Source organism: Rattus norvegicus, chromosome 14, assembly GCF_021556685.1.
Source record: "Rattus norvegicus strain SHRSP/BbbUtx chromosome 14, alternate assembly SHRSP_T2T, whole genome shotgun sequence".
NCBI lineage: Eukaryota > Metazoa > Chordata > Mammalia > Rodentia > Muridae > Rattus > Rattus norvegicus.
In genome coordinates, this window is record NC_141547.1 from 17,393,546 (window position 1) to 17,406,894 (window position 13,349).

Here is a 13,349-nt window from a genome sequence, read left to right on the forward strand (position 1 = left end):
GAAAAAAAACTTCCTGCTGTTGAAACACCAATACCTTGGGAATTTTTCAGTGAAGAAATACAAGTTTATTCTTTGCATTAGTAAGGCCAAAAAAAGTTTCATAAAACTAATCCACTGAAATGTCTTAATACACAGGGTGGGGTGGGTTTCTGGACCATCACATCCAGGCTCAGACTCTTCTTGGCTAAGCCTTTTATCCATCCAGGAACCAAAGCAAACATGAGAGTGATTCTCCACTTCTTTCTGATCATGCTTCATTTTCTATATTGGTACCATTTCATGGTAGCCTTCTACACCATGTGATGAACCCCCCTGATAGAAGGAACTGGTTCAAATGACCCCTGAACACCCAGTCTGAGTACTGGGAACCAAAGTCCTGAGAGAACAAAATATGTTCTTAACCATTTCTCAGCCTCTAATTTTAATTATCATTTTGGTAAGCATAAAAGGAACTGAGTTTCACTATGACATTTTCTTTTTTTTTCTCCATCTTTATTAAATTGGGTATTTCTTATTTACATTTCAATTGTTATTCCCTTTCCCGGTTTCCAGGTCAACATCCCCCTAACCCCGCCCCCTACCCTTCTCTATGGGTGTCCCCTCCCTATCCTCCCCCATTACTGCCCTTCCCCAACAATTCCGTTCACTGGGGGTTCAGTCTTGGCAGCACTAAGGGCTTCCCCTTCCACTGGTGCTCTTATTAGGATATTCATTGCTACCTATGAGGTCAGAATCCAGGGTCAGTCCATGTATAGTCCTTGGGTAGTGGCTTAGTCCCTGGAAGCTCCGGTTGCTTGGCATTGTCGTTCATATGGGGTCTCAAGCCCCTTCAAACTCTCTCAGTCCTTTCTCTGAATCCTTCAACGGAGATCCCGTTCTCAGTTCAGTGGTTTGCTGCTGGTATTCGCCTCTGTATTTGCTGTATTCTGGCTGTGTCTCTCAGGAGAGATCTACATCCGGTTCCTGTCAGCCTGCACTTCTTTGCTTCATCCATCTTATCTAGTTTGGTGGCTGTATATGTATGGGCCACATGTGGGGCAGGCTCTGAATGGGTGTTCCTTCTACCTCTGTTTTAATCTTTGCCTCCCTATTCCCTGCCAAGGGTATTCTTGTTCCCCTTTTAAAGAAGGAGTGAAGCATTCGCATTTTGGTCATCCTTCTTGAGTGGGATTGATGTGTTTTGTGCATTTAGGGTAATTCGAGCATTTGGGCTAATATCCACTTATCAATGAGTGCATACCATGTGTGTTTTTCTGTGATTGGGTTACCTCACTCAGGATGATATTTTCCAGTTCCATCCATTTGCCTATGAATTTCATAAAGTCATTGTTTTTGATAGCTGAGTAATATTCCATTGTGTAGATGTACCACATTTTCTGTATCCATTCCTCTGTTGAAGGGCATCTGGGTTCTTTCCAGTTTCTGGCTATTATAAATAAGGCTGCTATGAACTTAGTGGAGCACGTGTCTTTGTTTCATGTTGGGGCATCTTTTGGGTATATTCCCAAGAGAGGTATAGCTGGGTCCTCAGGTAGTTCAATGTCCAATTTTCTGAGGAACTTCCAGACTGATTTCCAGAATGGTTGTACCAGTCTTCAATTCCACCAACAATGGAGGAGTGTTCCTCTTTCTCCACATCCTCGCCAGCATCTGCTGACTATGACATTTTCAAATACTTATCTTTATGTTTTTCTTATGTGCCCCCCTATATTGCTTTCTTCCTCCCACCTTTCTGTGTCTTTCCTCCCCACAAAAGTTCCTCCTCCTGCTTTCTGCCCTTCATCTCTAACTCTCTGGGAGCCAAATCACATGTAAATAAAAAGGGGGGGCATGCTGCTGGGAACTGGCTGCCTACACTGTAACCAGACTATTCACCAGACTGACAGTATTATTCTGTTAAAACATGTCTGTCCCTCCCACTCCCCCCTCAAGCTTTAGGAAGTTAATCCTAAAAAGAAAAAGAAAGATCTTTAAAAGCTGATGCTCTCGGATGGATAAAGTTTGCTTCAGAATGTTGATGCCGAGCTTCCTAACTGCAGGAGGAGAGAAAGTTGCACAGGCCACTTGACATGGGCCAGGAAGTTCCTGGGAAGAGAGGCCATTCAGACCCCTGTCTACATCCCCCATAGTGAGAAAGAGCAGTGTCAGCTTTAACCCCATGTGCACAGTAGAGCTACCTTTTCAAAACCAGGCAATTTGGGAAGATTTCCAAAGCAAAATGCCATAGAGAGTGATTGCAGAGGAAAGAAATAAAAGACCTAATGTCGACCTGGCATTGTAGAACCTTCCTCAGACTCCCTGCAGTGGATTCAGTTTTTCTCTTTGTTTGTTTGTATTGCTGTTGTTGCTGTTGTTGCTGTTGTTGTTGTTTGGGGGGGTTGGGGGTTCGGTTTTGTTTTTTTGTGGTTGCTGTTATGAGCTTCCATTCACATAAAAAGCAAAAATATGTTTGTGAACATTATTATAACCATGAACTGATGTGTAAACATCTCCAGACTTAGTAAGAAATAACACATTCCTGGAGTCACTACACCCCACTCCATCCCCCTCATCTGGTAGACGACGTGGCTTCTTTTCTTTTTAGAAGTTATTCCCTGCCTTTCTTTGCATCTTTACCCTCTGTGTGTACATCCCTAAACAACAGAGCCCATTTTGTCTGGCTTGGTGCTTCACATAAGTGGAGTGGTAATGTTTGCACTGCTGGGCCTGGGTTTGTTCACTCCACCGTATGTTTGTGTGATTCACCCCGGACTTCCACGCAGCTGTAACTGATTTGTTTTCTTTTCCATTAGCGGCTAAGAGTGGGCCCTGTAAAGCTGGATTTAACAGAAAAGAGGCAGCATTGGATACCGATAGAGAAAAGTGCTGGGACAACCGTGTATGATTCCACATACGAAAACCAAATTAAATCGCTCTAAATGTGTTTTAAGCCCGAGGTTTGGGACTTAAACCTCGTCACCACTCAGCTGCAAATCCTTGAGCAGATTCTTCGTCTCCCTGTGCTTAGGTGGTGTTCGTGTGGAAGCATTGCTGTGGCCCGGTGTGAGTTAAGATGGTTTCACACAGACCTCCAGAAGAGACGGTCCCTGAGCTGGCAGTCTGGGTGCTTAGAGCTTATTGGAAAATGGGTGTGTGGGAACAACAGCTGAAAAGCACTGGACCAAGAGGTGTGAGCGGAGGAAGACTGAGAATGTTGAAGCACACAGAAAAGCCACAGCAGTCACCGAGAGGAGCACTGGCTCTGGGAGAGCCATCCCGGGTTGCCTCAAGCACCTGGAACGTATACCCTTATATCAGTCGTTTTGGGGATATGCACTGTCTCGGGAAGAGGGTGAAGCCTTAAGCAAAACAGGTTTTTTAGGCCAAGGGCAATTCCTGAAGAAGCATTCAGCTGTGGACTACAACATCAGTGCTTCAGCGAGATGAATGGGAAATTTGGACCAGCTACCACAAATTCAGAGTGGTTTGGTTTGGTTTTCCATATATAGAAGTGTACCTGATCACCCCACTACCTTTCTCTACTGGTGTGCTATGCTATCTCTTTTGTGTTAACTATTAGCACAGAATCCCTTCAGTTAGCTCTTCTTTTAAAAAAAATCCCACTTTTCAGGTCAATTATTGAATTAAAACAGATTTCTATTACCTTCTGTTTGGAGAACCAATGGAAGACAGACAAAAGGAGAATCCTCGACAGTCAACAGTGTCTGTAACATTCTTTAGTCTTTCTTACTCGCTTTCCTGTGTATGAAATGACCTCACCTGTCATAACCTTGGAGGATATTGTCAACTGCACAGCCTTCAAGACTAAGTCGATCTATAATTGCCCCCAGTAGCCTTCATTAGCCTTATTTCCATGTAATTCCTCAGAACTTCAAAACCTGGTTCATAGCACGCTATATGTTCACATCCTGAACCAACTCCTACCTGTGTAGTCCTTAGCTTACTACATACTTATCCACATGCTTTAATACATATTTATCCACATGCTTTAATAGCCTTATGACTATTTATCAGAACTCAACTCAGAGTGCTTACTATGTTTTTATTTTATTTTCTATTCGAAAAAATAATTTCTTCAGTCTTGTTCATGGGCTGGCTCACTTTTGCATTCCCGTTATCTAGGTCTAGATTGTGGTTTCATCCTACAAGTACAAGATGAAGTCAGGAGAGTAAGTTTCAAAGTTCAGAATGCAAATAGCACATTGGCTTATGGGTAAGAAGAGTCCAAAAACATCCACTGATGACTAAAGGCAGAGTTGGAAATTCAACTTGAAATCATAAAGCTAGCGATGATTTCCTGAATTCAAAGCCATCGCCACTCTACATAGCCACCCTACATAGAATCTTGGTTTTTCCTGTAAGATGTAGGAAGTAGGTAAACCGAAAGAGGAGAAAGAAGAGGAGGAAGGTAGGAAAGATCAGGAAGGAAGGAAAAAAGAAAGGGAGGGAGAGAGGAAAATAGGAAGGTAGGGATGAAGAAGGGAGAATAAGAAAGAAGAGGAGGGGAAGGAAAAGGGAGGAAGAAAACAAGGATGACAGACAAAAGCAGGAGGAGGGAACAACGAGAAGGAAAGTCCGTGTCTGAACGCAGCACTGTACAGGCTCACAGTCTTGGAGTATTTCTCCTCCAAGGACAAACAACCATCAGCAGTAGAGTCAACTGTCTAGAATGATTATCCTCCAGAATAACAAATGTGTGTAATGAAGGCGAAAAATATGCTTTTTTACCACAAGTCCAAAAAAGAGGGAGGAGGGCTAACAGTTTTTTAAATAATCACTTGATCCATTTCCAGGCACAATGCATCCAGGAATACTGAGGTCTGCTTTCTGTTAAAATAAACATACTGGATTTGTCTTGCTTTTGATTTTTTTTTTTGCATGTTAACCAACTAGAAATTCAAACCCTGGCTGTTGCAACAATGGCCATGTGTGACTATTGGCCTGCGGTCGCGCCAGAATGAGTTCTTGGTGAATAAGTCCAAGGGAAGGCTTTAATCATCAAATGAGAGCAAATGACAGGGTCATTTTAGATATAACTCACTAAGAGAGTTTGTAGAGGCACAGGGCTCTTACCTGGTGCTGCCTCCCCTGTCCACGGGTGCTGTGTGGAGGATGCAACTACCACTGGCCCTGGCCCAGCCCTAAGTCCTGAAGACGATGCTTTTATCATTGAGTATGACTTCATCATGTCAAAGAGAGTCAAAAGAGCAGGCTCAACAAAAAGAAATGTATCAAACAAAAGCGACACACACACAAATTCATTTCCTGTTTCCAGTAAGGTTCCTCTGGTAGAAGAAAGATGAAAAGGTGAGACCAAAGTTGGATACTAGAGCCTGCAGGCTGTGGGAAGAATGCAGAGAAAGCCAGAATTGACTGGACTGTCCTGAAGGCTGAGTCAAGTCGCCTGGTCCCAAGCAGGTAGCCAAGGCTATTTACAAGGTCATGAAGAATGTCTGTCCTTGCTTCAAGGCTTATGACCAGAGGATGCAGTGAATTAGCAAGTTTCTCTTTCCCAGAACCGCCTTTGTTTGCCCTGAAAGCACCTTTGCATTGCGGTCTAGGCTCAGCTCAGTGAAGCAGAAGTGCTTTCCTGCTGTGGAACTTAATCTCCCTCCTGAGTGACTGTTTTTAAAGGTGATCATATGACAGCACTCAGGATCTGTGGGATTTTAGGTCAGTGGGGCATGAGGGAAGTAGGTCAACTTGACTACAGTCCTGAAAGACTAGATCTGTCGACTTTATCCTTCCACCAAGGGCAAGTGTGAGTGTGGCTGTGTGTGACTAGTGTCTGGGTGGCAAAGCTCTGCCTAGCTGAGCTATCCCCGCTGAGGTGAACAGCCTTAAGGGATAGGCATCGGAAACTCAAGATGCACTCACAGCACTTTCTGCTCTCTGTCAGCACCGGTCTCTCTGAACCACAGAACACTCAAGGCAAACACTCAAGTCCTCATGTGGTTGTCTGTTGCAGGATATTTGATCATGCTGTGAATCCCAAGATTGTATTATTTAATGAAAAAAAGTTGTTTCTTGTTGTGTAGCTCAGCCTGAGCACACATCTTTAATCTCAAACAATGAGAGTAAAGTTAGTTGTAAAAGGAATCACCCGTGTTTGAAAGTGATGTATAATTGAGTGGAAAAGTGACAAATCAAAGATTTAGCACAATAGGATAAGCCCAACTCTCAGAAGAGAGAGGAAAGGGAAGCTAGTTACAAGAGCCATCAGAAAAGGAGAAACAGAGGTAGTTTGACTGGAAGAGTTTTACAGAGACAGGTTGAAGAGAGAACAAGGTAGACACAGCTGAACACCGAATGAACCAGAGAATGAGAAGGAGCCAGAAGATTAGAATATAGCGCAAAAGTTAGTATGAGGCCAAGAAGAGCAATTCAGTTGGAAGCTAAGAGGAGCCAATTGGAATCAGTCAGCTTGAAGAGGACTTTGAACCAGAGCAGCTGAGTTGAACCAGCAAGCCAGAGTTTGAAAAGAACTAGAAAGGGTGAAAGATCTAGAAAGCAAGTAAGTCTCAGAGGCTGAAAAAATCCTAAGTCTAGATTGGATTGTATGGAGGCTAGAAGCTTATATGAGTAGGCCTAGGTTATCAGACAGAGGCAATAAGCCTCAGAGATGACAATTAACTCAAAAGAGTAAAAGATACTTTTACAGTTGTCTTATGTTTTTGCAAATACAATAACAAAAGCAAAAATTGACCTGTAGGATTCTGAGGCAGGAAATTCATAGACCAAAAGACAAAGAGACAGACAGAACGCAAACAGAACAAAGTTCATAGAAACCGTAAGTTTGGCATTTTCTAATATTTTAATCACTGAACTAAATTTTTCTGAGTTAGTTTTCATAAGTGACTCCACACAACCCTGAGTTAGCCATATGGAAGGGAGTAGAAGAATCCCCTGGGGATGTTACAGCAAGAAACCAGAATTTAAGAAGAAAAGTTATTGGATCATTGGGTGGTTGCCACTAGTGTGAAACCTCTAGAATTTCATCTTCATAAACAATACTTGAGTCATCTGAGCCATGAGATCTAAATATCCTGCAGTTCTCTGTCCTTTGTATTTTAACCACCATTTATTTTTTTCACGTCTTTGCTTTGCTCCAGACTCGCTTGGTCTCCATGGTCTATCAACTCGATCTTTCCCTTGCCCCTCTCTTTGACTTAAACCTTGTCAAAGCCTGGCTCTAGGTAACTGAACTGTACCTCAGCTCCCTGGATGCAGGAGATGTCTCCTGGCCACACTACATCCCCCAACACGTAGACTCTCTGTGTCTCATATCTCCCCCATATCACATCTCATGCCAACGTGCTCACTCTGACAAGATGTTATTTCTTCCCAAGTGAAGTAATAAAGCTGTCAAGATTAAGATAAAGGTTTTACAAAGTCACAGTAAGTAAAGCTGTAAAAAGATACGTACTTCCTTACTGAGTTTGCTCCCCTCCTTTTGTCTTCTGTAAACCAGCCTGACCTGTTGTCACTCACCCCAACTCTTTACATGGAGTAGCCACACTCAGACTTCTTCTCGTCCATCATTCTGCACTTCCTGTGTGCAGAATACCTACCTACTTTCTCACGAACTAAGTCTTGTGCACTCGGTTAAAAGTATCTAGCTGATTATTCATTATATTTTCTAGTATAGCTATACTGAAGTTCATGGAACAAGATGTATATTATTTAGTTGTAAGTCATTTTATTCCTCTTCAAAGTTGCATGGAACAAGGTTTTTACACTCCCTGTAGAACAGTTAAGGTATTATATTGACTTTCACAAAATTAAGCATACACACAGATTATACTGCTTCTGTATTTCACTCCTGGATATTAAAGAATAAGATTTGTAATATAAAGGAGAAACTTAGATTGTGGGATTGTAGAGGATAGATACAGTCCAACTCCTCCATCAAATATGAAAGGGAAGGGCAGATACCCTCCAAGATGACAATGCTAGTGACAAGAGGAATGGGAAGTCAAATGACTTCCATCCACGTCTCTTTATCCACAGAAAATTACTATAATAGCATTCAAATTCTTGCGGTATTAATAGAAATAAAAAATAAAAAAAATTCATTGATCATGAATTTCTTCTAAAGAAAAATGTGAATCACAGTTGGATTCTCAGAAAGCACATCAGTAAAATTTCAGTCCGAAGTAAATTCTCTGAAATCCCTTCCATTCTTTCTGTCTTCTAGATGTCTACCACTTAAGACTTGATACTTTGTGAAAATAGTGTGCCAGCTCACAGCACATATTGTATCACTGCATAGTGGAGCTTACAACATTTGGTTTTTGTTGGTTATTCAGTTAAGTCTCCCAACAAGGTATTGTGTAGTTCTGTATCAAAGGCACACAAAACACTCTTGGAGTGGGTATGTCTTCGGTAGAATAACCAAATACCACGGGTTTTATACCATCAAGCATTGCATGAAAAACAGCTGCATTTCAAAATTTAACATGTAAGTGTGACAGTGTCTACCAAAAAGAAGTCAGGAACGAAGCCAGACTTTGAATGGAGATATGCTTTGTTTATTAAAAACAAGTTGTATCAGTTGAGATCTCGTCTGACACATAGATGAACATAGTAGCCATATTGAAACAGTTTCAAACAATAATTTGTGTAAAGTGACCTCAGAGTTCCTTACATTTCACCTCTTATGAACCTGTAGTTGCATTTGCTTACCCTCAAGTGGATTGTGTTGTCTATATTCAGATAAATGAGTGTTTCCCACAGATGTTGTCAGCAAAGTTTGTGCCAGTATCATAGCATGAATCATGATGCTCTGAATTAAATTACTTGGCTACGTGCCTGCCTCATTGTAACATATATCTCCACTAATCAAAAAAATTAGTACCTTCTGAATGTTAGATGCTGGGAGCAAGGAATAAACATGAGGCCTTTTGTCTGTGTGTTGAAGAAATTGTCTGATTTTAAAAGAAAGCTATATGCTTTTTTCCATGGTCCACTAGATCCATGGTTTTAACCTATCTAACACTGGGACCTTTTAATAAAGTTCCCCATGTTGCTACTTTATAACTATAATTTTGATACTGTTATGAATCATGATGTAAATATCAGATATGTAGGATATCTGATATATGAGCCCTGTGAAAGGACCATTACCGGCCCCACAAAAGGGTAGCAACCCACAGGTTGAGAACCACTGCTCTAATAATAATGGCTTAGTGTGACTACACAACAAAGGTCTGTGCTTTCTTTTGTATCTTAAAATTGTCCTCAGATAAAGTCTAAGGTTAAGCTAGGAGTTTAAATGTTCCCATAATATTCTACTACATGGTCTACTACATGGGTTACTATTTGACAAGATCCAGTCATATGGAACTTCTAAAAGTATCAGTCTCTTCTAAGGCATCTGGATATAGACACAAACTTAGTCCCCTTGGAATATAAAAAAAGCCAGTTATTAAAATGCATACCTTTTTGCACCAGTGGAGATTCAGTTTGTTATTGAAAGATAGAATGAGTTACGACTTTTGTCCTTTCTGTTAGCTAAACACAAATATATTAGTGCATACAATAAGCTGTACTTTTCTCTACTCTGTAATTATGAATAAGCAGGAAGAAGTTTTTCTCGTGTTGACAGGCCTGAGCCCTTGAATTCTAAAGGTTTACTGGTTAGGCTAACGGGTTCAGAGGTTTTTTTTTTTGTTGTTGTTGTTGAAAGCCCTGAGAACCAGAGGTTTTAAGCTCCAGGTTCAAGAGAGCAAAGACGTGACTGAGGCACTCAGGTTAAGAGCTTTTTGCTCTAGGTTTTGGTTGGGAGTAGCACACACCTCTAAGCTAGCATAATCCTTGCCACATTAAAGCCAGTAGCTAGCAATACGTGCAGACATACAGTTAGTATCATAGTTCCCAAGCCTTGGGTATCCAAACCCACGTTCCTTACAGCAGCTGGTGTGGGCCCTCATTCAGGCATCTTTGGCCTACAGAGAACTACCTAGTTCTACCCTTCATCTTCAGCTCTTTCTGGCCTCTGCCTTGTGCACACATCCACTGTCTTCCATTGTCTCCTGCGCCTCATCTCTCCCACTGCACCTGCCCCTCATCATTCCCTGAAGCTCTCCAGCCACCTCCTCAGCCTTTTCAGGTTCTGTCACTGTTATCAACTAGTGCTGCTACTGCCAATGTGGATGTTCTTCTTCATGTTACCTAGCTCTTCCCATTCTCCCAAGGTAAATATCACATGCAGGCAAGAAGAGATCATTCTTAGGCAAGGCTACTCCAGATGACCCTCCTCATTTTGTATGGTTTTGTTGTTGTTGTGTTTTGTTTTGTTTTGTTTTGTCTTGTTTTGTTTTTTAGCTAATATTGCAATGCCTGGGGAAGAAGCATGTGAGTCCATCTTCTAACTGACTTAATTATACAGCCAGAAAAGGTACATGGCATGAAGGTATGAGCGTGATATGCAAATGTAGCATTGTAAATTGTACCAATCACAGCACAGATCCCAAATCCACCAATCATGGACCTTACATAATGACTGGTCACAAGCCTTCCATTTAATAAATGACAAGTTTTCTGCTGAGCCTAAGGGAAGTCTATCACCTCCAGTTCCACCAAGGCTGCTCTGTTAACCATTCCCTTCCTTAGAAAGTCAAGCGTGAGACTATCTAACAACTTCTGCTCAAGAGGTTGAACTGATGACCTATTCTAACAGTTCAAACCATCGAAAGAAAAAAAGGCACACACATCAAAGAATTGGCATGAAACTAACATTCTTAGCATTTAGCAGAGCTTCATCCTTTTTTATTCAGTGATAAGCTTTGCTTAATCCTCTGCCAAATGCTGGGAGGAATAGTCAGGTTCCTCTACTCTGTCCTATTAGGACTTTTAAAATAATTATTATTGCCAGATGAATGCTCCGTTGGGCCTCCCTGTGCTGCCATGGACAATTTCCCATGAATGCATGTCACTGTGCAAGCTCAAGTCAGTGAACATGCCAGCATGGATGAGGATGGGGCTCAGGAACTCCTCGGGTTACTGACAGGTGACATCTGTTGTGGAAAGAAGGCGTGACTTCTGGTGGGTCTACCATGCCACAATGGATGGCCTCATACTCATAAATATAAGGACAACACAAATTTTATTCTCTCTCTCTCTCTCTCTCTCTCTCTCTCTCTCTCTCTCTCTCTGTGTGTGTGTGTGTGTGTGTGTGTGTGTGTGTGTGTGTGTATAACATGAAGGTGTAAGGAAATTAGAAGTGGATCTGAGACGACTTTGGGGAACAAGTCAAGGGGTGAATGGGATCAAATACATTGTATTCATTCATGAAATTATCAAATAATGAATAAAAATATTATGCTTAGTAAAAATGCTAACATAAATAGTATCCTTTAACTTTAAGTAACATCACTCTGGAAACTGACGTTCGGGAGAGAACTGAGCATATGTGCAAACAATGTGTCAATGATAAGATCTGTGTTCAGTGCTATGCTTTTACAGGAATCATTTGAGTTAGAGGAAACACTTTCCTTTCTTAGTTTCAAGATTTGAGAAAAACAGTTCACAAACCTTGGGGTGGCAGTTAAGGTGATAACTCAAATATGAGAACTTAAAGCAAGTGAGGATTTTGAAGAAATCAATAAATCAGTGCTTGTCTTACCCTTTCCAGTCATTGCTTTCCCTCACATTAGAAAGTGCCTCATTTCAGGCCTTGGAAATATCTTTCAGAGAATGAATGTGAGAGAGAGAGAGAGAGAGAGAGAGAGAGAGAGAGAGAGAGAGAGAGAGAGAGAGAGATTGCTAAGACTGGTTCAGTCACAGACATGCATCATATAAAAAAGAGTGTCCCTGGCCACACTTCTGCGACCCCCATCACTTGTGTCTCCTGAGCTGCACATGTGATAGGCATATGGCCTCCCAAATAAAAAGCTAATTGTGTGTGGTAGGATTTGTAAGTGAAGATTATTATTACCCATAAAGGTCCACTCACAAGTCTAAGGCTTCCCAGGGTTCTTTAGGCCCAAAGAGAGTTCTCGATGTTTCCTCTGCAAACTACACACCCCCAAGACTTTCTCCATTCAAAAGGTACCATTGTCTTCTCAGTCAAAAGCCAAGAACTCACCCTAGCTTCTTTTCCTCCCCTGCCACAAGACAGCTTAATCCTCTAAGTCCTCTTACTTTTACATTCAAAATGTATTTCCGAATCTTCACTGCACAAGCCCAAATACCCTCATTCCTTTGCCCTCATTCCTTACCTGGATCACCACAGCGGCCAACCAGTAATGCCCTTGCTTCTATTCTATTGAGCAACCAGAAAAATCTGTTACAGGAAAAAAACAGAAGAGAGAGAGAGAGAGAGAGAGAGAGAGAGAGAGATCCCATTGTTGTTTTGCTTGTAAACTTCAATACCTCTTCATTGTATTTAAAGCATCCCCCTTGTCACAGCCCCTCCAATTTCTCACTCTCTGACCTCTGTCTCAAATATCACAATGCCTCTGTCTCTCTGCTTCTGTCTACTTCCCCGATCACAGCTCTGTTCTGACTTGGGGTCTTATCTCTACCTGAATTCTCTGTTTCCAGAACGACACACAGCTTGAAGTCAGAGTTCAGTATCTTCACAACCAGAGTAAACTCTCCCCTCTGTGAGGTAATTCCTGTGTTGGGTCTTGTTTTATTTTATTTTAGACAGGGTTTCTCTATAAGCCCAGGTTGGCTTAAACTTGTTATGCAGTCCAACATGACTTCAAACTCATAATCCTCCTGCCTTAGCCACCTTGGCTGTAACACTAAAAAAGGTACGCATCAACCTCATCTGGTTACTGTGCTCACTGATTTATTATCTACTCTTCTGAATTTGTGTAAACGCTGAATGAGGACAATTGATCTCCTGGTGTCTAGAACGGTGTAGCACATAGTAGGTGGTTTGTTTTGTCCATTTCGCCAATCTTTGTCTTTCATCAAGGTGATTTTAATCTGAGGGGCAAGGGTTAAAAAGAAATTCACATCCTCAGCAGAAGGACTGCTCTAGGTCAACGGGAAGTAAGGAGACGAACGCTCCTGCTGAATGAGATGTGTTGACAAATCATGGCGAGCTTGAGGCTAGCAAAGATGCTCATTGACTCTCAGCCATTGTGACTTATATTAATGGCCATTATTTCCTATTGAAAGTAATGCATCTGATAACTGTATTGCCACTTTGTACTTACACTAAAAACTAAAATAAAATAAGGTAAAATAAAATAAGGTCAAAGCATTTGTTGCTCTGTGACTACAGTCACACTTCCAATGTCCTCCTGCCTTCCATCTGAGGTGTCAAAATATCTTTTGATTTTTAAAAAGGGCCTCTCCGGAGGAAGAGGAATGTTTAAGTAAGCACCCGTTTA